This window comes from Piliocolobus tephrosceles, chromosome 15, assembly GCF_002776525.5.
Source record: "Piliocolobus tephrosceles isolate RC106 chromosome 15, ASM277652v3, whole genome shotgun sequence".
Lineage (NCBI taxonomy): Eukaryota > Metazoa > Chordata > Mammalia > Primates > Cercopithecidae > Piliocolobus > Piliocolobus tephrosceles.
The window spans coordinates 46,533,299-46,560,296 of NC_045448.1; the positions used below are offsets into that span (position 1 = coordinate 46,533,299).

General features: G+C 44.5%; 1 protein-coding gene across 1 annotated transcript in view; it reads left to right on the forward strand.

The window, feature by feature from the left end:
• EPAS1 (endothelial PAS domain protein 1) overlaps window positions 1-26,998 on the forward strand; it is an 89,847-nt gene that overhangs the window by 20,897 nt on the left and 41,952 nt on the right. The window lies entirely within an intron of this gene.

A 26,998-nucleotide genomic window follows, 5' to 3' on the forward strand; every position in this document is an offset into this window, starting at 1 on the left:
ATTTTTAGTAGAGACGGGGTTTCACTGTGTCAGCCAGGATGGTCTTGATCTCCTGACCTCGTGATCTGCCCGCCTCGGCCTCCCAAAGTGCTGGGATTACAGGTGTGAGCCACCGTGCCCAGCTGCTTCATACTTTTCTTATGCAGCTTCCTTACCTTGCTCAGCCTTCATAGAATTGAAGAGAGTTAGGGCCTTGTTCTAGATTAGACTTTGACTTAGGGGAATATTATGCCTGGTTTGATCTTCTCACTAAGCTTAATCATTCCTTAACTTTTGATTTAAAGTGAGAGATGTGTGACTCTTCCTTTCATTCGAACACGTAGAGCCCATTGTAGTTATTAAAACTCTATTGGTCTATTGGTCTAATTTCAATATTGTTGTGTCTCAGGGAATAGGAAGGATTGGGGGGTGGGGGGATGGGGAGACACACACACACACACGAACAATCACTGGTCCATCAGAACACACACAACATTTATTAAGATCACTGTCTTATATGGGTGCAGTTTATGATGCCTAAAAACAATGACAGTGGTAACATCAGAGATCACTGATCACAGATCATCATCATAATAGCTATAATAATGAAAGTTTGAAATATTGCAAGAATGACCAAAATGTGATGCGGAGATATGAAGTGAGCACATACTATTGGAAAAATGGCATGGATAAACTTGCCTGACAGACCTTCAATTTGTCAAAAGTGCAATATCTGCAAAGTGCAATAAAGTAAGGCATAATAAAACGAGGCATGCCTATGTTTCTTAACCACTTAACATGTATAAAACTGTGCTACCATTTTTATCAAGTTCCCATCTTTTTGTGTTGCTGAGAAAGTTTTTGAGTGTTATACCCTAACCTCTTCTTTCCCATAAGCTCTGTGGTTTTTATTTTTGCATAGTGTAGTGATTTTTAGAAGCTCATATGCCATGTTGTAGCAGAACTACTTGTAAATTCACATGACCTGTCTCCTCTAAATTCACCATTAATTATTAGTTATTAATATTATTAATTGTGAAACACAATAAAATGAGGTAGGCCTGCATTATGTTATATGCTATTGTGAAATGCATTTTTTACATAGCAATATATCAGAACTATCTCTTGCTACTAAGTTACAAAGATTTAATACATAGTTGTATTAAGTTCCGCTTATAGAGGTATCATAGTGAAACTCTTATTCATTGTCCAGGCTCAGAAAACAAGCTGTAACCAGCCCAACATTATTTTCAAACCTGAAAAGCAGCATCTTTTCTATGTGTCTGACCAATGTGTTACCTGAAAAGTGGCATCTCTTCTATATTTCTGACCAGTGTGTTAGCTATGGTGCCCCAGAAATAGCTACAAAATAAAAGGTTAAGTGCCATGTAGGCCTTTCTCTAGACTTAGAATAATTCACTTGATTACATAGGAAGAGGCTGCAATGATGACAGCTTCCAGGGCTGGGCCAGACCTTATTCTGGGTAAAATGATCCTCCAGTGTGACCCATATGTATGCTTTGAGCCAGGAGCTGCTAGCTGGGAGAACAAGTTTTTCTTCAGTGGTGTTCCTGTGACCAAGATTTCAAATAAGCTCCATTTTTAATTTTAATTAGTTATTGTCCTCCTGAAATTTTATGACACAATCTATATCTTTAAAAAGGCACTCTTTCTTCTTTATACAATTGTTTCCATGATATTGAAAACTTTAAAGAAAGTATCATTCAGATTTGCTGACAGTTGGAAGATTATTTTTAAAACCCAACTAGTTTAGCTGAAAAAGGTGCTATCAGTGTTTCTATCTCATCCTTGGACATGGTATATTTTTAAAGGTTGTGATTAGCTTTTTCTCCTCCATTGCTGATCGTGGTTGGAAGTGTGGCATAGATTTACAATAAACTTTGATATTCTGGTGATTCCTCTTCATTTTGGAGCCAGGTGTCTGTGGTATTTGCTTATTTTCTTTGATTCATTTTTAAACTGAATTGAATGTTTGATTTAATCAGAAGTTATAGTATGAGGCTTGGGACGATCGCTTGTGGTTGGGAATTGCTTGTAAAGTTTACTGTTTAGTCAAGACAAATTGTTTCCTAAGCTCTCTTTTTCAGATTTTTTTGTCTCTGTGGGAAAGCATGATAATGCCAGTCAGTTTAAACATATTTAAGAGTTCCCAGGCATCTTTTAAAACAAAAATTTGCAACAAAATTTGGCAACTGCAGAATGTGAGGATTTTGCCTCATTTTGTTTATAGTTGTCTGCTCTTCAGGCAAATGACTTATTACAACAATTTGAATAATTATAGTCTCTCCTTCAATTTATTCACCCTGGACTCCTTTTTCTAGAATTACTGGCCAGACTCTCATTACATCAAATTCCTTGATTCTGTATTCCCGAGGAATGAGGATGGGAGTAGGAGTACAAGTTAAAGAGAGGAACTAATTGTTGCCTGCTTTTAAAATTTTTCGGTGTGCAGACATTTGCTGATTTTGTCATTGCTCCCTTAGTTGGTCATTACCTGATTCTGGTGGGGTCCTTGCCATGTGTGCACATTTGGGGAGTGCAAAGGGACAGTAACACTGAATTGGTCCTGAGAATTGTTGAACGGGACTTTGTTGAAATGGCTACTTCTGTACAATGCACATGGAGCAGCTGTTGGCATAGCAACTCCTACGTGGAAAAGTGCACGCCGCTTGCAGATGACTTTTGCAGTACTCAGTGTTAATTTGATAAATGGCTTTTCTAATAGTAGTTTGTGGGCTAATGGAAAGATCGAAGCAAACCTTCATTAATGGAAAGGAGAATAGGGATTTTGAAGCCACTGGATGAACACACTGGACAGCCAGAGCTAAATCTCCATTTTCAGCTGTGTCTCTTTTTTCACAGCAGATATGCTTGGAGTGTGGCAGATGAAAGTACATTAAGAAAACTGTCTGCCTGTGCCATTATCATCTTAGATTTCAAGCAGGGAGAGGTTTTGAAGTCTTTTCTATTCAAGATACTTACTTCATGTGAGAGTTTAAGAGTACTGTAGAAGCTTTGCATTGTGTTGTTGTTTTCCTTTGCTGGTAGTGGTGGGGTTAAGGTGGTTAAATCTTCTTTTTTTATTGTGGTAAAATATACATAACAAATTTTTTTTTACCATTTTAACTATTTTTAAGTATGCGATTCAATGGCATTAAGTCCATTCACATTGTTGGGCTACAATCACCACTGCTCATCTCAATAACTTTTTCATCATCTCAAATGGAAACTCTGTACTCATTAAATAATAACTCTTTATTCTTCCCCACATGCTCCAGTCCCCGATAACCACTATTCTACTTTCTCCATGAATATGACTATTCCAAGTAGATTGTATATATAGACATATAAAATATTTGTCCTTTTATGTCTGGCTTATTTCACTTAGCATAATGTTTTCAAGGTTCATCCAAGTTACAACATGTATTCAAAATTTTATTTCTTTTTAAGGCCGAATATCCTATTGTGTGTAGACAGTATATTTTGTTTATCTTGTCTTCTGTCAAGGGACATTTGAGTTGTTTCCCCTTTGGGTGTTGTGAATCATGGTGAACATGGTGTACAACTTGAGTCCCTATTTTCAGTTTTTTTGGGTGTAGACCTAGAAGTGGAATTTCTGGATCATATGGCAATTCTGTGTTTGTTTTTTTTCAGAAACTGCTGTACTGTCTTCCATAGCAGCCATAGCATTGTACATTTTCATGAGCAATGCATAGGAGTTCCAGTTTCTTCATTTCCCTGCTAACACTTGTTGTTTTCTGTTTTTTTTGTTTGTTTGTTTGTTTGTTTTTTTAAAGATATCAGCCATCCTAGTGGGTGTGAAGTGGTATCTCATTGTGGCTCTGATTTGCATTTTCCTAATGATTAGTTATTTGTCTTTATAAACATATTGCCTGTTTTCCCCGGCACCCCCACAACAGCCTGTGCAGGAATGGAAACAAAGACTATATCAACATCATGATATTTGGGAGTGAAGGGTGTCAGGGAGAGAAGGATGGAGGCACCATAAGTTTATTATATATAATACCTGGTATATAGGATATAGTACAGGCATCTCAGTAGACCTATTTTCAGTTCATCCTGTGGAGCATGTGAAACTATTTTAAATAGAGGCCTTTGGGACTTAAGTAACTTCAACTCTCTGAATGAGGTTTAAGACAAGCTTGCAGTGGGCTGGATCTGTCCTACATAATCCTTCCTGATTTGGGTGATGTATAGGTACCCTTCCCTGAAATTCTTCCCTGAGAATAATTGTTGTTGTCAGCTGCTACAGAATCCTGGGCCTACTTACTTCCTTCTTCTTGGAGGGGGAAATCTCCCAGACATCTTGCCAAGCATTTGCTTAAGTCTTTGAACCACCACACTAGCTAATTTCTCCACCTGAGACAATACACAAACCCCTTCTCTTCCCCACCCGCTAGGTTTTTATGCTGGCAGCTCATATTTTTACAAGAAAAAGAGGTTAGAATGTATTGAGCACCTGCTATAAGCCAGGCTTTGCTAGTCACTGTGTGGCAGATGACTACATCAGTCATGACTGATAAAACATAACTTCTATCCTTGTAAGTACTGCAGGACTTATTTGTGACTCTTTACAACTGGGGTTCCAAACCTTAGTGTGCATCAGAACTGCCTGGGGCTTATTAAAACTCAGACTGCTGGACCTCATCCCCAGAATTTCTTACTCAGCCCGCAGGTCTGAGGTGGGGCCTGAGAGTGTGCATTTCTAACAAGTTCCTAGATGATGCTGATGTTGCTCGTCCCTGGACCACACTTTGAGAACCACTGCTTTCCATCAAGCCTGTGAAATAGATATTATTCCCATTTATAGATGAGGAACTGAGATGTAGAGAGGCCAAATGACTTGCCTCAGGTCTTGCAGACAGAGCCAGAGCCCAGATTTGAAGCTGAGAGGCCTCACTCCAAAGCTTCTGCTGTTTCCATTATATCGGGGATGGCAAATGCATAGATACCACTTGTGCTTCCCTCACCCAGTCCAACCCCAAAACAGGCAAAATTAATCAGTCACAGCACCTCTGAGCCCAGAGGTGTCTTTGGAATCTTTCACACACTGCTCCTGATAGCCAAACCTACCTGTCAGTGGGAGCTGAAGTTTGCAATTTCTGTACTAACCTGTATGGCCTTTCTAAAATGGAGACATTACCAAGGAATCAATCTATTAACAGCTGAAAACAAACCTTGCGTGAGCTCCAGTCCTATCTGCCTAGGAAGGAAGTGGGTGGCAGACTGTGGGCTGTGTGAAGCACAGCACTCCCAAATTGTATGGCAACCTCACGGATCATAACTAGAGTCTACACTCAGCACACAGGCAACACGGGGCCGTTACCCTTGAAAAGTTTAAAAATCTAGACGAAGTTAATGAGGAGACTTTTTAAAGCTGCTATATTTTGTCTAATTCATATATGCTACATTTTATTCTAAAAATAGTTATTCTACTATTTGGTGCTAAGTTTGGTGATGGATATAAAATAGTGCTCAATAAACAGTTGTTAAAAAAGGTAAAATAAAGTAGGTGCCAGAGGCAACTGTGTCCACACCTGATGAGGTCTTTTAACAAATGGATGGAAGGAATAAACAAGACTGAATAGGGAATAACACCTTGAATTTACAGAGCCTCTCTGAGTCCCAAAGTCATCCACAGATTGATGTCTTGCTTCTCTTCTTATGGCATAACAGACTGGTAGAAAACTGACCAAACTCATCAAGAGAGTAAGATTTTTTTTTCCTCTGAAAGTTGTGAATTGTATCAGATATTGCCACTATTATGCCCCTATGTCACTTGCTCATCTGTTTTCCACAGGGAAGTCAAAACAGAATTTTACAAAGATACACATGAGTAATCAAAGGAAACTGACTATATCGGGTGTGATTCTCCTGTCTTCTGAAATAACCCACCATGATCTTTCGCGTGTTTCTTGCCAGCCCATACAATGTCTGGTCTCACCACCAACAAATATTTAGTCTATGGTTACTGTGTATACAGGACAACCTCTTGTCTCATTTGCTGTTTGTGCAGCTTAAAAGCAAGGGCAGGATGAATTATGGGGTTTTTTTGTTTGTTTTTGAGATGGAGCATTGCTCTGTCCCCCAGGCTGGAGTGCAGTGGTGCAATCTTGGCTCACTGCAAGCTCCACCTCCTGTGTTCACACCATTCTCCTGCCTCAGCCTCCTGAGTAGCTGGGACTACAGGCACCTGCCACCACGCCTGGCTAATTTTTTTGTATTTCTAGTAGAGACAGAGTTTCACCATGTTAGCCAGGATAGTCTTGATCTCCTGAACTCATGATCCACCCACCTCGGCCTCCCAAAGTGCTAGGATTACAGGCGTGAGCCACCACACCCAGCCCGAATTACGTTTTTATATGTCTCACGCCCCCCCACAGTTCTTAGCAAGGCCCATGGGCAGTAGATGCCCAATAAATATTTATCATCTGAAACTACAAATCTTGCTTGTGAAAATACAAAGCATAGGTGCATGCTGGAGGTAGGGAACAGTAACCCTGAGAACAGACTGGTTTAAGGCCATCTCTGGCCAAAGCAAGACACAGTTAGAGGGAGCATTTATGTCCCCATTTGGTTGTGATATGCATATAGACTGGGGCAAGACTGTGGCAGCCTGGCCAGGATGAAAATGCTCATCCTCGAGCTGCCCCTAGATGCCAAACTTTTTCCACGTAAGTTTTCAAGGCACATATTAAAAGCAGTTACGTAAGTGGGAAACTAACTGCACCTTATAAAAGGCTTAACAGGAGAGACAGAGTCCTCCGTTTGGAGCCGTTATGTTAAATGTTGAGAATAGAGAAATCCAGAAGTGGTTGGTGTTTCTGCTCTACACTGAAAATGAATTGGGTTGGAGCCCATCTCACAGCCTTCCTTTCTTTCTTCTATCTCACCCAGCTTGGGCACAGGCTTTCGCTATACTGTTGGATTGGGCAGTTCCCCATTGATAGAGATGTTGTTTAATATTTAAGTATGTTATGTAGCTCTTAACATCAAAAGAGAAGAAAAAAGGTCCAGTTTATCTTTAGGGTGAGCTGACCTTTCCAGATGGAGCAGGGAAATCTCCTAAGGACAGGACCCTGGGAGGAATCCACTTCCCTGCTTAAAAAGCACAGCGAGGAAGGTTCCCTTGGGCCTGTTGGATCCAGTACTCTCCAGTGGGCAGTGCTCTGTATGTTCTAGGTTAGAGTCTTAGATAATATGGGATTTGAAAACCAGTATTGTATTACATTAGAATATCAATGCCCTTGGGAAATTTTTAAATAGTTCCTTTTGGGGAGAGAACTGTTTGGTCCTACCCATTGGAGATGGGAGCAAAAGCATACAAAAGAGCATAAAGAAAAATTCTGCCACTGTGGGCATTTCCTTGAGGCTGAGGGACTAGGAGAGGCACCAAAGGGTGTGCTTCATTCATGGTAAAAACCCTAATAGCCTCGGTGTAAGAGTATCCTGTAGGCAGGCGAAGGATGACATGACTCACTTTGGTGGTGACCTCCTAGTAGTTCAACTGAGAATCCAGGCGGGATAAGATCAGTGCAGGGTAATTGCATGGTAGCTAGTCAACCTTTCCATTGCTTAGCAGGAGGATTCTGGCTTTTGTGCTGGTGATGTCAGGCAGGTGTTGGTGGAGTTCCATGACCATTTTCTCTGTTCCTGCCAACCAGAAAGCTCCACTGGGACGTGCATGCTCACTTCCAGGGTGTTTTTATTCATCCATAGCTGCTGCATGGATAAAAAATTTGGTGAAAAACTTGAAATCCTATTACCATGATGATCATCAGAACTCATGTTAGGGCTTTTTGTTTTTAAAACAGGGACACAAAGAAGAAACAGAAGGCTGCTATATACAAGGTTAGTGAAAGCCCCTTACCTTCACCCTATTTAAATCCTGAAGAGAGAAAATAGCTAAGCTGAAGTGATTACTTCCTGCAAAGAAAACCATAATTATGGCACCCAGTTATTCTTCATAAGGGGCAGCCTTGGAATAGTGTGGGTGCTATTTTGAATATTTGAGAAAAGAATGGCATTCAATATGAAATGGAAATGATTCTGTGCTGCTGGGATTGGGTCAGTTCCTTCTAGGCATCAGTTGCCCCTGGGGTTAGCCTAGTTCCCCCTCCTGTGTGAATCTGGGAAACACTGGACTCTTGTAGTTGTTGCTGACTCTCCCACCAGCAGGGAACCAACTTATGCTCTTGGGAGAAGTAGGAGGAGTGGAGAATCTGCTTTTCTCTTTTAAGCTTCCAATCTCACCTGCCTAATAACAAGGGAATTAGACTATCAAGATTTCCTGGAGTGACCTAACTTAAGTATAGGAGCCAGGATGAAGTCTTCTATACAGAGTGAAAGAAAATGGGGGTAAAAACCATGATGAATAGGTGCAGAGAGGAGTGGCTAGATCACCTGCCTGGGGGATGAGCCTCCCACGTGACTTTAAGGTTGTGCAAGAATTGGGCAACATTTGGCCAGGGTGGAGAGGCCTTGGCAAAGGCATTTGTACTCCCAATAGATTCCTATCTCCTCCATGGGGAAAAACAAGTATTTAAAGTTCTACACAGTGTTTTAGGAGGAGGAAATGGATTGCCTTCTACCCTAGCATACTTCATCTGTACATATTTGGAGTTCTATTCACTAAGCACCCACTGTAGGAAGGGCACTGGGCTGAAGATCCCAGAAAAGTAAAGGAGACACCTTTGTTCCTGCCCATAGGAAGTATAGTCTAGTGGGGGCCAGGTAGGGGTAAGACGAGCATATAGGTGATCATACTCAAGACAGGAGATAGTAAATACCCTGATATGGAAAAAGGGGAAATGGTTTAGGGGTTCCGGAGAGGAGAAGTGAGAGGGAGGCGGTAAGCCTGCAGGCCCTGGAGCCAGATTGCCTGGGTTCCAGTCCTAGATTTACCACTTACGAGTTGTGGTATCTTGGAGAAGTTACTTAAACACATGGTACCTTTGATTCCTCAACTGCAAAATGTGGATCACTATTGTACCTATGTCAGTAGGTAATGGTTTACTGCCCATAAACATTGGTCTCAGCTTCAGGACCAGGAGGGGCTGTGCTGACCTTGAGCTCGTGACTTTCAACCTCCAGGTCTCAGTTTCCTCATCTGTACAATGAAGGGATTCGACTGGATAAATGCTAACATTTTCTTTATTCTAAAGTGCCATGATTTCATGGTTGAATATGTATTAAATGCCTGCTGTGCCCAACACTGTGTTGGCATAATGAAAAAGAGAAAAAGTAGAATATTGGTCCCTGCCCTCAAGGAGCTATAATCTAAGTGAGGACAGGACATTAATATACAGGAGAGTATTAGAGAATTAGAGAATATTAGAAATTAAAAGCTAGGTGGTATGGGCAGTGAGAAGATAGGAAGAGATTTCAGAATGGACCAGAGTAGTGAGGAGATTTGACAGCGACCTATCTACTGTTTAGAACCACAGAGACTTTAGATAGGAGCTCAGACTTGTTTACAAAATCCATGAATTCTGAAGCTTGGAACACTGCCATTAATATTCAAATTAAAGTTGAACTGCAGAAAAACAAAAGTTACCTATTTGGAATGTAAGGTGGGACAAAGTTTATAAAACATGTCTAAAACCGGCAGTGTGGATGGAAGCTATGAAGAGGCTCAAACCAGCTTCCCATATGTCCTTGGATGACAATTCCATTAGAATATAGCCCCTGGCACGGAGTAGGCACACACAAAAATTCATCTGTTGAGTGACTTGTGGGAAAACAGTGTTCTGCCCTGTTCAGCTTTGAACAGCTGTGGGCACCCTCGTGGTGGTCTCAGCTCCACCTCCAGAGGGCAGTGCACAGAGGAGGCCCCGCCAGAGCCCTCCTGCCAAGTCTTTGGGAAGAGCTTAGTATTGCCTCATGCCTCCTGAGCCAGCCCTCTATCAAAGGTGAATTCTCTGCTCCCAAATGTTAACCCACCTACAGGGGGGCTACACGTAATCCCTCCCCACCATTGTCTGAACTAAGGTTTTGAGAAAACTTGGCAACAGCCTCAAATTTTTCTTCCAGTCTAACTATCCCATGGTCCCCCAGGGTCCATATGCAGATTGGGCTGTTAGTGACCCTGGCTTACACAGGTAAAAACAGACTTAACGAAACTTGGCAGAGACTGCTAAGTGCCAAAAGAGTGGTGTAGATAGTAAGTGAGGTCACCCCAGCCAGGAAATTGGGGGCACCTCCTGGAAGAAGGGAGAGCTAAGAGTTTGAGTGGGTCTTGAAGAATGAGTAGAGGCCACGCTGGCAGGTAAGACAGGTGGAGGCATGACGTACTTCTGTCCCCACGACCAGTTCCCCCCATACCACTCTTCATTAACCAAACATGGGAGGTGGCAGGCTGTTTAGATGTAGATCTGCTGCTTTATTCTAGGGGAGGAAATGAGATGGAAATGACAGATGAAGTGCAAGCTTGAACTCCCTGGCCTCAACCAGTCACTGAGAATGGCTGCCCATCACCCAGTCAGTGATGGCCTGCCTTGATGGGCCAGTTTATGACCTCCTCGCTTGAGAGCAGCAGACCACAAACCTTCACAGAGCTCTCTGCTGTATTTCCTTCCCAGTACAGAACCCAGAAGTCCTGGTTATACATGTCACTACACTTTATTTATGTAGCATCCTCTGTGAAAACACGAGTATATATCATATGTACCATCAGAATATACCTGCAGCACTCACTCAGAACAGTGGGGAGGACAGGGTGGGTCTTGGAGGTTCAGAAAGGTGAAATGTACAGTATCTTCCCATTGTAATTCTTCAGAGCAAATCAGAGGCGAAAATGTTCAGAACACAAGTCTGCCTTCCAGGCCAGTCTTCTAAGCACCTTTTTCTTCTCTTTCACATTTTACCCTTGTCTCATTCCCTGTTCCCTCCTCCTTTTTGTTCATAAAAAAGTTATTTTTTTCCAAATAAGCAAAATGGAATCAAACTTTGCAACCTCAAAATGTATGAAGTAAACATTATTCCTAATGAGCCTCTGGGAAAGTGCTCACCTTTGAACTTGGCCAAGGATTATGGAGCAAAGAAAAAGTCTTAAGAACTTGATAGAGTGTTAGAGCTTCCTGGGTTTTTAAAGTCAAGTTGCATATTACATTTCTTTTCCTTAATAGGGGCAGTTCCAGAAACCCTTCCTGGTTGAGTAGGCCAGTGTCTCAAAAGTGAAGCGCTGGGGTTGGTTACTGACTCTGGTTCAGGGATTGTCATCTAGGTGCCAGGCAACCATAGGGTAGGAGGCACCATTTCTAGAATGCTTGCTCTTTCCTAGGACTCAGCACCTATGCCGACAGTCCTTGCAAGACAGGAGAGGAATGTGTGGCTATCCTATTTATGGTAAGGGGAGTCCTAGGAAAAAACAGGAAGATGGTCAAGGGACGCTGGCAGCAAAAAGGCAATGAGACCAAGGAGTTCTCCCTCTAAGATAAGCTCTTTTCTCCTTGGAGACTTTGCCTATTCATTGGCCTGTGCTCATCTCTGTAGGCTTTCTTACTAAAACACACACAAGGCCGGGCGCGGTGGCTCGCGCCTGTAATCCCAGCACTTTGGGAGGCCGAGGTGGGTGGATCATGAGGTCAGGAGTTCGAAGCTAGCCTGGCCAAGATAATGAAACCCTGTCTCTACTAAAAGTACAAAAATTAGCCAGGTGCTATGGTGGGCACCTGTAATCCTAGCTACTTGGGAGGCTGAGGCAGAAGAATCGTTTGAACCCAGGAGGCGGAAGTTGCGGTAAGCCGAGATTGCACCACTGCACTCTGGGTGACAGAGCAAGAGTCTATCTCAAAACAAGCAAACAGACAAACAACACACACACACACACACATCCTTCTTAAAGACAAAAACACCACTGGCTGTCTGCATAGCTTCTGCCTGCCTCTGTGGAATATTACACATTTTAAATTCCCCAACTATTGCCTCACAGCCGAGAAGTTCACTTATAAGCATTGAGATGAAGCATTCACAGAATGACTTAAATCCAACTAAGAATGTGTAACTGCTGAACACATTCTGATTGAGGTTCCAGACCGTTTATGCCACATGTTTGTTGTAACACGTAGAAGCATCAGTAATATTTTGTTTCTCTTTTCTTGAAACTTTCCAAGTATCCATCTTAATGCTTTAAATCATGACAGAATCAAACAGGCTCTGTGCCCTCTGCCCCTGCCCCCCGTGATGGCATGAGCTTCACCAAGCACCCCCATTCCCACAGAGATCTGGGATAAAAGGCTTTACAGAATCCAGAATCCAGCTCCGTTTCTGAGCTGTTATCGCTTCAAGCACCGGCTGCCTTTTTCTCTTCCCTCAAATCCCTACACATAGAGCTAGCCACACACAGACATGTAGTGCACTGTCCCTGAATTGAGGCTCTCTCAAGTCCAGGCTACCATCTGCCCAGCACCTACTTAGTGTAGCTTATCTTTTAAAATAAGCCATCCTGCAAAGAGCAGGGTTCCCAGTGGCCTTGAGGTTTGTCAGAGGTTCTCTAGAATTGGCAACTTAGCTGTGACCTCAGAAGTCTTGGCTCTGGCAAAGCAAGGTCTTTGCGCTAAAACAGGCTCAGTGCCCATGGAGATAATCACCTCTTGTAATATCCACACAATCATCTCATTGTCAAGGCACAAGGAATGCAAAAATAGAAGAAATGCCACAATAGGGTTGCCCCAGGGTTCAGCTAAACCAGGATTCTGCTTCCGGCTGAGGGCACCTTGGGACACCTCAGGAGGGACGGTCCCGAACATTGTTCTGGAGTTCAGCCCCTGTTGGCAAGACCTGTGCTCCTACGACCATAGCCTCACCAGGCCTGATTTTGCCCCATCTTTTTGGGACTCCTTTACTACTTCCTTGTCCTGGCTAACTCTCCTTTGTCCTTAAATTCACAACTGGGGAAAGCCTCGAGGAATCTTTTTTTTCCTCCCCACTTTGGGTTATGTCATCTTTCTTGCTCCCAGAGCACTTGCTCCTGACTTCTGTGGCAATGGCCTCAACACTGTTGAGTGTGTACTATGTGTTAGACATGGTTCTCAGCGTGTTACATGTATATATTATTTATTCCTCACAAGGGCTCTGTAAGGCAGGCACTCATAGAGTAACTGTTTTTATAGGATGCTGAGGTTTAGGGAAACTGAAGTAACTTGCCCCAGGTCATACAGTAAGTGTCCAAGCCCTCAAGCCCGGGCAGTCCAACTGCATCTGCATGGCACATGCCCTTGGCCTGGTCTGCTCAGTGTGTCTCCTTGACTGGGCTCTCAGCTCCTGGAGGGTAGGGATCTGTCTTCCCTTCTCTGTCCCCAGTGCCTGGCATGTAGTAGACACTCGGTAATTGTCAAATAAATGAAAGCCGTAGCTCATCAAACAAAGACCAGATGTGATTTAAATTCCAAGGAGCCATACTTTTTACAAAAATGTTAAATTGCCAAGAAGTACTTTTTCATTAAAACAAAACAAATCTGTTTTAGCTATGTAAGGGTGGCCTTTTAGAACTCTGATTGCTTTAGATCTTTCCTCTAGGTGGCATAGAGTGGTGGGGTTTGGCAGACCACCATGGGAAAAGAACAGATGCATTTGTCAGAGTCTCTGTGGCCATCAGACATCACTCCAATGAAGCCAAAGCTCCGAGGCTTAAAAATAATTAAGGGAAATAACTAAGCTGAGAGAAAAGACCACTTCTTAGTTGATTCTGGAAAAATGAACCTTTTCTTTCTACCAACCGGCACCAAAATTCAGAGTATCCTGGACACAGCTGAGAGACAACTCAGGGAGAGCCACTGTAGTCACACCCCCCCTCCACTTAGGTCTCCCTACAAGGCTAATCTTCTAAATCGTTTAATCGAACACGGCGCTGCCTCTGAGGCTTCAGGACTTTCGGGCTGTTTTTCCCCCGGGCTTAAAGTCTTTCTCTGCTGCTGACTCACATGTTAATTATTGCTTTGCACAAAGTAGAATTAACAGTGCTCCTGCACTCACCTGCCTGGGTGTTATACAACTGTTTCATCTGCTGGGCAGAACTGAGTGTGCATGCCAGACGGCCGCGGTATCACCAGCAGCCCCTTCTTGAGCTGCCAGGGCAGGCAGTGAGCATCACGAACACAGAAACCAACCATTGCTTTAGAGGCTCTGGGGAAGAGGCTGTAGGGTGTGCTCTGCTTGTCCCAGGAAAAAGAGGGTTAAGTACCAAGTTTTGACCAAAATCTTACAAGAATGGCCCAGGAGTTTCAGTTGCCTGTCACCTGTCAGTGTTAATGGACAGAACTGGTGTTTCACAGAAGGAAAAAAAAAAAAAAAAAAAAATGTATATATATATATCTCAACTTGCTCTCTCTTTGACCGCTGGACTGGATAATGAAGATGACATTATGTCTAATAAAAGTGATTTGCAGAAATCACTGACAGGACCTTAGTAGCAGAGATTCGCCATTAGCGGACTAGCCAGATAAGAGGGGCAGCTGGGTTGTTAACCCCCTCCTGGTCTGATGTGTGTCTTGCAGGGAAGTCAAAGGCTGGGGAGTGGAGTGGAGTGGACTTCTTGAAGTTTGGGCTAATGGAGAGTGTTTTTTCCAAAGTGTGGGCTGTTCTTTAGCCCTACTTGCTGATCTTTAGGGTTGTCATTGGGTTTTTAATTTTTGTTTTGTTTCTTAGGATTTTTGTGTTAGTGGCTTTTTCCCCCGGGGGTTGGCCCATTTTCTCACCTCCATGTTATATCACCAGAAGGGTGGAACCCTGGCCAAGCCCTGGCATCCTCTCTGCCAGAAATCTGAGTCCAAGCAGGGCACCTACACATGTGAGGTGAAGGCTCTGGGCCATGGGTGTTGGGCAACAGATTGTTCTGTAGTGTCGAGGAGGTGGGATCTGAGGCAGAAACTTCCCTGGCCTCTTAAGGATGGAACCGGTCGGTGGGGGAGGGGTCTGCCCTTGTCAGGACTTGTTCACCTGTGTCAGTGAGAGCTGACTAGTAGCTGGCTCATGAAACACACCCATGATGTGGACAGCAGGCACAGCCAGCTACTTCTGTGTGAAAACATCCTTAGGGTATAGGGATTTGTTTCCTGGGGACAGTGAGGAGTCATGGGGTGTTAAGCAACCTAATGATGAATATAACCACCATCACTCCCTTTTATTAATCCACTTTCTACTGGAAAGCACTAAAGTACTGGAACTCTGCAATAGTGATCCACAGCTGGGGGAACATGACTGATTTAATCTTCATGTCAGCTCACCATACCATAACTGAAAGGGCCATATGACACTATTATTGTTGGAATAAGGTACTCGGATACATGAGAAGTTTGACATTTTGCCCGTGCCCTCAGAGAACCTTAAAACAAGGACTAACAAGGTGACGGTGACTTGCAGTCAAGTAGCACAGATTGTCTAAGTGTTCCAGGCAGGAGTGAGGAGGAGACACCAGTGTGGGCTCGGTGAGATGCTCAGAGAAGCCTCTGTGGAGGTGGCAGGCCTATGTTGGCTCTCAAACTATGGGGTTTAGAAGGTCAGAAAGGAAGAAGCATTTCAGGTGGAACAAATCAACTGGGGACATGGCTGGGCAGCAGAAAGGGGTGCTGAGTTTGGGGGTGGCAGGGCATAGTGCGGTCTGGCTGGAGTAGGCATGGAGCTACAGGATTTTAGGAGCTAAGTTTGCAAAGGGCTGGGAGACCTCAAGGAGCATGTCCAGCTTGAACTTCATCATGAGGATAGTCAGGAGCAATTTTCATTTTAAAATGGGGGAGTGACAAACTGAAAATGGTTTGAGGGAAAGAGTGGTGGGCTGGCGAGCTGTTCCTTGCTCCAAGGTCTGACTCAAATTTTATTCTTGGTCAGTGGTAAAGAAAGTGAGGGGCAAGGGAAACAGAAGATGGGGACTAAGGTCTGTGGAAATAAATAAAACACCACCGGAGCCAGAGGAGGCGTGTGCCCTGGGTGAAGTTTGTTTTTCATCCCATGGGTAACATTTATGAGTTACTGTTCAGCAAGAATGCCTTGTGGAGGTCTCTGTGGACTAAGCTGAGGCTCCAGGCTGTGGCAGCCCAAGGGTTGCTGCCATATTTAGAGCTTCCAACAGAGGGTTTCATTTTCCTTGGCTTTGGTGCCAAGAAAAGAGGGGTTCTCACACTTGCTGTCCAGCAGGGCCAAAGCATGGCTAGCAGGAGGAGCATGGAGGTTGGGTTCTGGCACTGCCCACCACCTGGCACCTTAGCCACTAATCAGACAACAGGCTAGGCAATTATCTGGGCATCTGACTTTAGCTACCTGTCCTTTTGTTTAAAGCCATTTTTTGTGCTTGGCACCTTATGGATACTCAACAAGGGCTGTTTAATGAATGCGTTCTCCCCACCCCTGTCTTGCTCTGTGTTCTCTGGCCTGTCTCCCGACCACTGGCACCTCTGCTCACTCCTGCAGTGTGTCTTTGTCATCCCTCTGCCATCCCGATTGCCTCCCCATATCCTGCTCTTCCTTCAAAGCCTACCTCCAGCAGAGTTCTCCCTCTCTTCTCCAGTCTTGCAGGCTTTCTCCTCCCAAACTCCTAAAGCCCTGACTATTCAGCCCATTCTTCAGGACTTGATTCTTCACCTCTCTGCAAGCTCCCTGAGGTCAGGGATAGTTGTTCCACATTTCATTCTACTGCTCACAGCCCCAGCATAGGAAAAGGGAATCATTAATATATGTTGAATGAGCAGAGGGAATAAGCCATTGCTGGGGGAAAAATACAGTTTTATTTCCCAAATTGCTCAATGTTATTTGAGAGCACGATAATAAATTTGGAAAAGACTTTTAGCATTTCCTGTGGCTTTTGATGACTTCTTTACAAAGGAATGGAAATGTGCACAGACATCTCACTTCTCATCAGAGCAAGAGGGGGCAGAACTAGGGGAAAGCAAGTGTTTGCGCTGTGGCATGAATCAGATCCCGCAATGCTGGACATGTGACCATGTGAACAGGCCTCAGATCAGGGTTCTTTATAAAGGAAGCCCAGGAGAGATTCTCTACCAGCTCATTCCTCTTTCACTTTTCCTTTTTCTTTGCTTTCCTTTTTCTTCTTTTTTTAATACGGAGGGGAGAAGGGGTTATGGGATGGGGGTAGGAGAGTGAGGGATCCATGTTTTTTCCCCCTTCTCTTGCTGTTTTGAAATACTTTAAATTCCAGGAACCAGAAGTTCTGGCAACATGTTGGGATTAGTAAGGCAGATCCTAGGATATTTCACTATTAGCATGTGATCAAGCATCAGTCCTGATTAAAAGGCTAAACAAATGTTGTTTTCTTTGAAATTAAAGTGTCTGAAATAAAGAAGAGAGAACTGACCCTTCAAATCATATTCTGTACTTGAAAAGAGTCCCTACAACAACTGTCTGTCCCGGTTATGCGCACCCCCACCCCCCGCCCGTCTTTTTCCATCCAGAATGTTTGACGACACTGCCAGGGGAATTTCTGCCCCCTCCTTCCTGTATATACCCAGTGCTGGCCTCTGAGGCCGTCCAGCTCTGTTTTCTCATGACACAGTGATTATTTTTGGCATTGCAGATATTTTCTCTAATGTTACTACCCACCCCCCTTCTTGGTTGCCTTTTGTGGAACAATCTTTTGGGTAACTCCCTGTAAATCTGAGGGTTAATTTTAGTTCGGTGTGGTAGAGGAGGCAGTAGAAGAGAGGAGGAACCACTTCTACTCCGAAGCGCCCCACCCCCACCTTAGAAGAGCCGGAGAGGTCCTCTCACGCCCTGCTCATGAAAGAGCTTGCTTTCACCAGCTCTATGCTCACCATTCATCCTTTCTGCCGGCGGGCTTGAGGATATGGATATCCAGAGGTGACGCTGGGGGCTGCACCTCGGGGATGGCATCTTAATGACTTGACTTGGCGGGAGTTAGAACAGCCCCATTCAGAGTGAGTTCACTCGCTGCGCAGTTGGCTCACTCAGCCTCTGTCCATAGAGTTCTCTTGTTCACGCTGCAGGAGGAAATGGAGATTTCCAAGTGGGAAGGAGCCTTCCCGATGCTTTAACTCTTCACTGAAGGGAAGAGGAGCTGCAGAGAGCAAAATAAAATCTAAGCCGCCCCAGCTGCAGCGCCTGGGAGAGGAGCGAGGCTGGGCTGGGGATGGAGCCCAAGGCAGCTGGGATCACTTTTTCTTGCCTCCTTGAGAGGGAAAGGAAAAGAGTAAAGGGCATTTTTGATTGTCTTTCATAATCAGCAAATATTTACGCAGTTTGTCTGCCCTCGCCCAGGTTCCAGGGAAGGATACACAAAAGTGGAAGCTGTTGTGTCTGTGCCCTTCCCCCGGTACTTATAGTCCAGTTATAGGAGCAGGACGTTTGCATAGAAAAGCCACCAAGACAGGGAGGCCTTTAATAAAGGCCTGTGAGTAATGTGGGCAGAAATACCCTGGAGAATTGCTAAGGGGCCAGGGACACTGCTGGAAGAAGTAGGGCTTGAGCTGGTCTTGAGGGGTGGATTCTGAAGAAATAGGAAGGAATAAAATGATACAAGTAGGGAAGACGTGAAGGAGAAGAGGGACATTAATGTAGGGCTTAGTAAAATCTCATAAAGGAAGACACAAAGAGAACAGGATTCTTCCTGGCAAGAGAGAAGATTGGACTTGTTGGATTTACGTGCCTCAGATTAGGATGGCAGCAGGCAGCACTAACCCTGCCAGGTGGCATCTTCAGTCTCAAGATCGCATGTGTTCCTGGGTCTCTTTCTACTCAAAGTGTGAGGTCACAGACCAGTAGAATCAGCATCATCTGAGGGTTGTCAGAAAGGCAGAATCCCAGATTCCAGCCTAGATCCCACTGAGCCTGCACCTTAACAAGATCCCTGCGTGATTCCTGGCCACAGCAAAGGTTGGGAAGTGCTGCTCTGGGTGACTCCACAGGCAGCTGTCAGCAGCACTAGTTCAGACCCCAGATTTGATTCACAGAGGTGAGAAAACACTGACGGACACACACACACCTTGAGTGTCTGCAAGGTGACTCTTCCCAGATGGAAACCGCCTATTCCAATTAAGAGCTGAATTAGAATTCTTAGGAAAGATCTAGAACAGTGAGCAGCTTTGAGGAATCCACAGAACTGAAGTCATTGAAGTGGTTTTTATCTGATGTCTCCAGTTGGTACCACTTTGTACTACTGATGCTTTAGAGGACACCAAAAGAACAGGTGTGGGGTTCTTTCCCTGAAGAGTATGTGGTCTAGTTAGGGAGAGAGAAGCCACAGAAGTGAAATCAAGGGAGAGCAACACAGGGCCGAATCGTGCGTGTGTAATCTGTGAAGTGGGACTTGGAGGAGAAGTCAGTGCAGGTGAGGCGTGAGGCCTTCCTAGGGAAACAGATGCATGGGAGACCTTGAAATATGAGCCTAGTTCAGACAAGCCTAGGACATGGAGAGAGTATATTCCAGGCAGGGAGTGGGAGGGGCAGCAGCAGGAGCTAAGTCCCCCCTAGAGGCTGAAGTGGGGTGGGAAGCTGCTCCCCACTTGTCCCACGGAGTTTGCTTCATGCCGAGGAATCCGTTTTACATCTCAGGCCCTTTCTTCTTGATTCTACTGCTGTGCAATTTCTTTGTCAATTTTCTTAGCTGAAGGCAGTGTTGTAGGAACAGGATGGCAGCACAGGCAGAAAGGTTTGAGCCAAACCACAGATTGTGCTGTTGGAAGCTTGTGAGACCCAAAGGAAGAAGGCTGCTGATGGGTAGATGCCCTAAGGAAAAAATCTAAATCAGATCTGGTAACAGCCTGGGTGTGGGGAAATACCTTCAAGCCCAGAGAGGTGGCACCAAAGAAAACAGTCTAGTGAAAAGGAAACAACATGTGGCAGTTGTAGACTCCGCAAGCAAAGCACAGACCTTTTTTTTTTTTCTTTTTCTTTTAAAGGCAGACTTCTCCAAGCTGAGAACTATCCCAAGGGGGCTGGTCTGCCAGCTGAGGAGCTGACCTCAGGCAAAAGGGTGGCCAGTGTGTCTCACTTTGCTGCTTCCCAGACCCAAGTGTATGTCTCAAAAAGCTCATCAGATTTAGTGTCCTAGAAGGCTTCACCCTCAAGATTCCCAGCTCCCCTAAATCTTTTGAACCCGTAAGAGGGACTTGCTTATTGGCCTTGTAGGGAAGGTCACCCAATTACAATCAAGAATATGGGATTTAGGGTCAAATGATCCAGGTTTGAGCGCTGGCTCCATCAGTGGGTGATGGCTGGGCATGCCACTAACATCCGTGGGGTCTGTCTCCTCGTGTGTAAAATGCGAGTGATATATCTGCTCCACAAGATTGATTCAAGATTAAACAGAAGCAATATGCTAAGTGTTCTTTACTAACCAGAAAGAGTCACATGTGGTTGTTTCCTAGTTGTATAGTCAGTATCTCAGCTTGCAGAGGTTAATTAGTCCCTTAGCTGAAGCCTGTATGGTGTCAAGGGTCGGGCAGTGGCAGACATCAGAGGCCACAGAGAGCAATGGAGAGCCAGGCAAATGCCTCCTGCATCCGCTGGCTTTCTCCCTGCTTTTTCATGAGTGAAGACAGCACCGAGGCTTTTCTATACATCCCTGCGGTGGATAAGATGAGGGGTGGGAAAGATGGAAAGAACACTTTATTTTACACTGGGGGAAGAGGTCCTGCTCATCAACAAGGGTGACCCTCTTCTCAGAACTGGATTAGAGTCAAAAGAAGCCGCCAGTTTTAGCACAGCTGGTGTTCTCTTCAGATGCTTTGACCTGTGTCTGCATAAGGAAGAGAAGCAGTCTAGAGAGAGCTGGCCACGGGGAAAGGAGGCTGAGCCTGGCTCCAAGGCTGAGACTGTTGCATGTTCTTTCTTCCTTCCCTCTGATACTGCCCTCTGAAGCACCGCAACCCGTGCTCTGTGCTCAGTAATGCTGGCCGTGGTCCTGAGGACGCCAGTGTTGCCAAATCTGCCGACTCAGCTTTCATGGGGTGGGGTGGGGTCACTGCGAGGTGGCTATGGGGAGCTGGCAGCAAGCTGGATACATATCTTTTATTGTAAAAAAATAAGCAATACCTGATGCCAAGGTAGTCGCCATGGTGTTATTTATAACAGCTAAAAATTAGAAACCATAACTGAAAAGCAATCAGGGAATAGTAAAATGCATTGTGGCTCAGCCATATGATATGATATTGCCGGCTATTATGAATATTTTGAAAGAATTCTTAATGGGACATCCTGTTAGTAAAAAGAGCAAAGTATTAATTTATAAATCCAATGAAATCTCTGTTTTCTTCATACCTTTTTGTATTTTTGAAGTTGCTTATGCTAAATATGCATTAACTTTATCTTCACCAAGGCATTTTTAAAAAGGAAATTATGTGTTGGGAAAAGCTAGGTTATAGATGGACAGATAATGAAGGTCTGTTTCTAATCGTGCCATATGTCCAGCGCTGCTTGTCAGCAGGCGCTCTGTTCACAGGTCCTTGAAAAAGCCAGAACTCGGGGCTTTTGTTCCAGTTCCACATATTCCTATTAACTTTCTAAACCTCAGTTTTTCCTTATCTCTAAAATGGGAATGGGTAGCTGCTCTTCCTATCCTACTGTGTGAAATTTACAAGGTTAGTGACAGATTTCCAGATTCACTCACAAGTGTTTTACAGACTGTAATGTGTGATCCAAATGTAAAGTGGTATTATTCACTAATATGTACAATAAAGAATGCCCCACTGTCTTAGCCCATTTGGGCAGCTACAACATGATACCATAAACTGAGTGGCTTATAAACAACAGAGTTTCATTTCTCATGGTTCTGGCTGCCAGGAAGTCCACTATCCAGGTGCCGGCAGATTCGGTGTCTGGTAAGGGCCCACTTTCTGGTTCATAGCTGTGTCTCCACATGGTGGAAGGGGTGAGAGCGTTTCCCTGGGCCTCCTTTACAAGTGCACTAATCCCATTCATGAGGACTTCACTGTCATGACTTAATCACCTCCCAGCGGTTCCACCTTCAAATACCATCACATTGGGAGTGGGGATTTCAACATAAGTATTTTGAGAGGACATAAACATTCAGACCTTGGCACCTACTAAGGCTTGGGCTTGAGGAAGCTCAGCACAGGGACAGTTCATTATGATTATTCCTGTGTATGCACAGCTTTTCTCAGCTGGGCTGGGGAGTCCACGTGTTCTCCGGTTACGTAAGGAGCTGGGTTATCTGGAGCCCCAGATGGGCTGCTTAGTAATTGAATCTGCTGCTTTCTTCTACAAGGCTGCCTGGGGCTGAGAAGGCCAGAAGATAAGTATCTCCAGTCAGCCCAAGCAGAATTGACCATTAGAGGGCCACGCTGGGTGAGCCCCAGACATTACTGTTAGCTCTGAATGCAGTCCATGCTCTCTGCTCCAGGGACACAGACCGTCAGAGTAGGTCAGGGAGCTGGAGGCTCAGCCCCAGTGGAGGGGAGGTTGGGAGGCTGAGGTATGAGACGCTTTCCAGGATTCCTCTTTCAGGGAAGTGGCAAGTGAAAGCATTTGTCCCTGTTTCAGCCACTCCAGTCTCATGTCTTCTCTCTTCTTTGTCCCCTCTTGTAGACTTCTGATATACTAGTCTGGATTATTAGTCTTATCTGCCAGATGGTCTGTGGTCTCTTTCAGGATAGAGACCATGCCCCTCAGGAGAGGTGTGTATATTAAAGCATCTTAATGCCTTTTTTCTCTTGTCAAAGTCTGTCTGATCTGGCCAGCTCCTCCTGAATTTGCTAATTTAATATTTTCTATTCTGAATTTGTAACTTTTTGTTGTTTTGCTTTGAGATGGGTTCTGACTGCACCTGAGCTAGAGTGCAGTGGTGCATGGCTCACTGCAGCCTCGAGTTCCCAGGTCAAAGGATCCTCCTGCCTCAGCCTCTTGAGTAGCTGGGACCACCGGTGTATACCACCATGCCCAGCTAATTTCTAATTTTTTTAGAGATGGGGTCTTTCTGTGTTGCCCAGCTGGTTTCAAACTCCTGGGCTCAAGCAGTCTTCCTACCTCAGCCTCCCAAAGTGCTGTGATTAATAGGCACGAGTCACTGTGTCTGGCCTATTTTCGGTGTTCACTATCTAACACTGATACCTTTCCTCCCCTTTGTGATAGATTCCCCTACTGATCACTGCAGCCATTGGACATCAGAGTATATCTAGAACACTGGCCACTGGAACACTGCCTGCATCTCAGACATTTTTGTCACTCCTTTGGAATGGCCCTCAGAGCCAAGACCATTCTTTTCAATACCTTCAATTGTGGCAAAGTCTTATCTTTTGAGGGCACATTTTATCCTATCAGACAACCACAATCCATCCACAGCTAAGTCCGGTGAATAACGGGGTGGGTAAACTGGATAATATTGTTTAGGGTTTGAAATGAAGTGTGTCCTTTGAAGAGTTGTGACTGATTTTCTTATGTGGCTCTGAAGTTAATTGTAAAAAGACTTCCCAAAAGACAGAGCAATGGCCACCCACCAGCATAAAGTTACAGGCTTCTTCCAAGGTGGCTTCTTTGAAGGGTAGCCACCTTCTGTGTGGCATCCATTTCAGATGCCTCATTACTTTCATCTCCCTCTTCCTATTAGCCATAGCGCCTGGTACAGTGGTGATCACACCAACTCCTAGGTAAACAACTATTTGGCTTGTGATGGTGACTTCAGATTTGCTGGACACAGTGCATGGTAGAGGGAAAGAGTGTGGTTAGGTTTTAGAAGTGGATCTCGGCGTCAGTATTCCAGACACATGATCACAGGCCCAGAAATCTATGTATTAATAAGTCCTCCAGGTGATTCTGATGCAGGCTAAAATCGAGAACCACTGCTCTGCAAAAATGGGGCCAATAACACTTCATCATTTAAGTGAGGATCAATTGAGACTGTTTATTAAATGCACCTGGCCCCAGTGCTAAATAAATGTGTTTCCTTTTCTTCCTACTCTTTGAGAAGGTGACATAGCTGTTTGCGTCTCCAAAAACATTTAAGTCCAACCCCATCTGCCTCTCCCCACCACACACACCCACCCACCCACCCACCCTTCCTTTAAAAACTGGCTGCTTTGGAACTGTGGTCCTCAGCCCTGGCTACACATGGGGAGCTTTTAAAACTCCCATTGCCCAGCCCGCACCTGAGACTTATTAAATCTGAATCTCGGGGGTAGAGCCCAGACATCTGTTTTTTAAGGTTCCTCTGGTGACTCCAGTGAGCAGCAAAACTGAGAACCACTGACTTTGGTTCTGCCCCAATAAGTATGGGGACCAGTGACTCTTCCTCATCTCTGGAACCTGGAGCTGGGTGTGTTTCTCCCATCAGGCAGCCCCTGTACAGCAGCCACAAGCCTCATGGAAGTGTTGCTAGACCTCTCCCAATTGCATTTAACCTTTATTTCCTCCATTCTCAGCTTCTTGCAAATTAGCAGCAGCTTAGAATTTCACCACCAACCAATAGACTGATCCCAGCTGGCTTAATTAGCTTCAGTCATCTCTACCTGCTGAAATCCATTCTGTTTGTAAGCCATTTAACCTTATAGGGTAATAGGCATATTGTTCTGATACCTGAATGGCCACAGGCATTAGGCATGTGAGTTCTAATCACTCTAAAAGTCTAGCTCATTAGGCAGCCAACCGCTCGGTGTTACTGGTGACAGACATCTTGGGGCCTCACTGCAGGCTATGTTCATTTGGAAGTCAGGAACCAAGATCATCTTGACCAAGAACAGATCATCCTTAGATTCATGACTTAAGTAGGGATTCCTAAGCCATGCTTGGAGCAATGACCTAAAAGATGATGTTTTTAAGATAACGAAGCTCTGGGCAAAGAGGTTTTTCCTGGATTAATTGTAGCTTATCTCTGCTGACAATTTTTGGACGTTCAGTATTGTTTTATCTTTTGACTGGCTGCCTGGTGCTTAAGTGGTTGTTAACTTTAGCTGGGATCAAATGTTTCAGAATGTGAGTTTCCACCTCAGGGAGACTAACTATAAATTTGTGCATATTAAAATGTCCAGGGAAAAAAAACCAAACCCAAAACAAACAGCTTGTTCTCCACCTGCGGCATAGATAGATACTGCAGCAGGGTTAGACCTGCTGCTTTTACGGAGCACTGCCGAGCCACATCTGATAACATTCTACCACATTCCGAGCACTACTGTGACCAGCACCTGTGTCTGCTAAGGCCCACAGCACTGAGTCCCTTCTTGCCCCTCCCACCCCATCTGAACTCTGATGCCAGTTCTTAGTCCTACTCTTAACATTCCAGGTGTTCTCCTAAGGTGAATGGGTGCTCACTTAAAGACATGTGGCTCCCCTCATGAAATTTTTGTCACTGTATTTAAAAAAGTCTTAGCCTCTTCTTCCCAAAGTATGTGTGAACATCCAGGTTGTGGGAAAGTATCAGCACAGCACTGGGAACATCAAAGTTGTACAGTAAATGATAGTTTCCTTGCTGCCAATGGAAAAACTTTTGATCTTGGACCCAGAAGAACTAGGTTTGAGACAATGTTTTTAGCAAATTATTTAATCTCTAAATCTCCACATCCTCATCTATTAAATGGGGATGATAGTTTCTATCTCTCAGGGTTGTGAGAATCAAATGAGATAACACATGTTAAGAAAAAGTGCTTTCTGCAAAGGTATTATTATTTGTCCTTTTAGTTTCAGCTGAAATCCCACCTCTCTGACTTTTGAACCAAGAGGCTGCCTTAGATTCTCAAGCTTTCTTTTTCTGGAAGTTAAGATGTTGCTGTTTCTTTATTTCTTGCTAAAGCCACTATCTCCTACCATTAAGCAGTGAGAAGGGTATCCGCCTAGGAAGAGCAGGGTTCTAGCCCTAGCTCTGCCACTGATTAGCTGGATTGCTCTAGGCAAGTAACTTACCTGCTCAAGTGTCTGTTTTCAGATCTGTGAAAGGGGAACAGTGACAACACCTGTGTTGCCCACCTCGCTTGGTTGCAAGGATGGAATTAGATAGGAATCCCCTGTGTATTTCAGGACTTCTAAGTGTCTGCTCACTGACTACAAAGCCTTCAATGGCTTATGTAGGCGTTGGCTTTGCGACATTGGACAAATGACGTATTATGTCTGAGCCTCAGTTTCCACATCTCTAAATTGTGTAAACAATACCTACTTTATTTTGTTGTTAGGAAGAGTATAATGAGCTAATATATGAAAGGTTCTTGGTATAGCACCAGGCACAAAAAGCATAGCAAGACTCACGTATCAGATACCATTGTCAGAGCATTGACTCCAGATTGCCTTTTCCCTACCTGGCTTTTCCTCTCTGCCTCTTCTACTCCAAGGAAGGGGCCAATGGCAGAGGGAAGCCTTGTGCATGCAGATATTGGCGTTAATGCCATAGCCTGTGCTGGGATTGCTTTTGCTTCAGGATGGCTTCTCTTGGTCCCTGATGACGAGGTTATGTGTTGATGATGCTTTTGTTGGAGAGCACAAGAGTTAGTGCTAGAGAATGAAATCCAGCATCTTTCACCTGACCCTCATGACCTAAAGGCATGATGTGTGCGGTTTCAGCATCCTGCCCTCTTCCCATCTTTCCTGTGCCAGAATACGTGCAATTCTTTAACTTTTTCTCCATAATCAGGTCAGGAGTAAATTGCAAATGGGAGGGACCAGTATAAAAACTGCCACTAAAGGTCTAATCAGGGCAATTCCTGAGAAGGTGGGGAAGGAAGGGTGCAGGGGTAGGTGTCCTGAGGGTTGGAGGTCAGGGAGAGAGGGAAACAGGGATTAGGTAAAGGAAGCAGAAAAGGGAGCGAGGACAAGAAAAATAGTTTCACTCATTTCACAATTTTTCTGAAGGTTCTTCTTGCCCATCAACAGCTGTTGGACAATTCGTCCTTTAATCCGAGTATATGATGCTTAATCCATCCGCAGAGCTGAACAGTCTGTCTTTTTAAATGAAGCATGTTGTAAAATCAAAACAGTGCTTCTGCCCCAAATCTTGAGGGATTTGAGAGGCATGTTCACATTCCATGAATCCCAAAATACAGACTTTCTGTCCAAATAACAGGCTGCAAAGCCA